Source organism: Condylura cristata, unplaced genomic scaffold, assembly GCF_000260355.1.
Source record: "Condylura cristata isolate star-nosed mole 26May11 unplaced genomic scaffold, ConCri1.0 scaffold00002, whole genome shotgun sequence".
Taxonomy (NCBI): Eukaryota; Metazoa; Chordata; class Mammalia; order Eulipotyphla; family Talpidae; genus Condylura; species Condylura cristata.
The window spans coordinates 7,580,924-7,582,743 of NW_004567103.1; positions in this window are offsets into that span (position 1 = coordinate 7,580,924).

Genomic DNA, 1,820 nt, shown 5'->3' on the forward strand with positions numbered 1-1,820 from the left:
AAAAAAAAAAAAGCAGATTTTGGTCTTCAGTATTTGTGTTCTTTATAGGCTTTTGATTATCTTGTATCAAACTTCACTCTTTTGTAGTATTAAGCATTTGTTTTCACTCACTTCTGCACTGTCCTGTTCTTATCCTATTTCCAGACTTCTCAAAGTATTTAGAAAAGATTACCCCAAAAAGATCTATCTCGGTGTAAACGAAGTGGTTTTAATTTCATATTCATCTGGTTCTTTGCTTCCAGCCTTTGTTTTTGTGAGGAGGGTCTGGTTAATTTTTACAATTCATCATTTCAGGCAGACTCCTGTACAATAATGCTCTATACTCCCATAATCTATTAAACTATCTCATGTGATTTTATATTCATTTTATGTTTACAATACCCTAATTGTTTCTGCTAATTTTACATTATTGCATCTCTTTGTTTCCAAATAACAAAGATATTTACCCCACCTAATTACTGTGGAATTTTTTCAACCACCTTTTCTTCATCAATAACCTTCTGCTCAGGTTAGTATGTTAATTCACTTTACTTGTGACTGAAAGGTGGTAATATATCTTCCAATGTAAACTAATACCACAAGCCTAACATTTATATCAGATAGAGGTTTTAAAACACTGAGTGAAAAAAGACAGCAAATTATAAGAGGGTACAAGGGATACATGATGAATAATTTTGTTTAAATATGTGATTTTAACTCAAAATGTGGATTTGGTATATGCATTTATAATCTACATGTGCTAATAACACTTCAAAAAATTAAATCCTAACCTGTAAGTAGACAAAATATTTACAGTGTGCAGTCTCTCTGGAAGCAATAATGGCCAGACTTGTGTAGCCTTTCATATAAAGATTAACCTTTTTTTACAGAATTCGAGATATTAGCATTCAAATGGAATCACGTTCTAGTATTACTACTTAACACAATGACTGCTCTATAAAGCAAATTAATGTGCTATATTATTTAAGGTTTTGTTTCATGTTTAATTATAGTTTCTCCCACTTAATTACAAATTAAAGACAATAATCAAACCTCACTCTGAAGTGCTGAGACTAATGAATTTTCCCACTTGTCAGAGAAGGAAGCTTCCCTATTCCATCTCCCCACCCCCACATCAGGTTGAATACCTTTCGTAGATATTGTCACAGGAACAGTTTCTACCCCCAACACATCACTGAACACAATCGTAATTATTATAAAGATCTACATAATTCCCAGCTGAACTTTGTTTTCCCTCCTACCCCATGTTAAGCCTCAAATGAGCGCAAAACTAGGCCTATCTCGGTTAACGCATGCCTGCAACAATTCAATCAACACGTGCTGACTCAATGTGCGAGAAACTACCAAAACTAGTGTTCAGAAAATTCTATTCCAGAATATTTTAGCACATGTGAAGAGTGACACTTTTCTGAATGAAGTTATAAGTTCAAAACACTCTCTACTCAACGATAAGTTCTCAATTTCAAAGACGATAAGAAAAAATCATTTCTTACCAGATTTCACCTGTGAGTCAGGCTGTGTGAGCGTCTGTGTGAGGCTGAGAGCAAAATCGAGTAAATAAGACAGAGTTTGCCATAGGAGCTTCTTTGACTTCATCACAGGGCTCAGAGGTGTCCAGATAAAGATATTAGTGCCTTGATGGAGAGTACTATACCTTGAAATCATCCATTTTTTTGTCTGGCGATCTCACCATGGAATACAAATCAAATCTCCCAGCTGGTCACTCAGTAAAACCATCCTGAGAAAGATTCATTAGTTCTTTTGTATGATTTTACAATTGGCCAAACACTATTCTTGATGCTTTTCTCTTCCTTTTATGT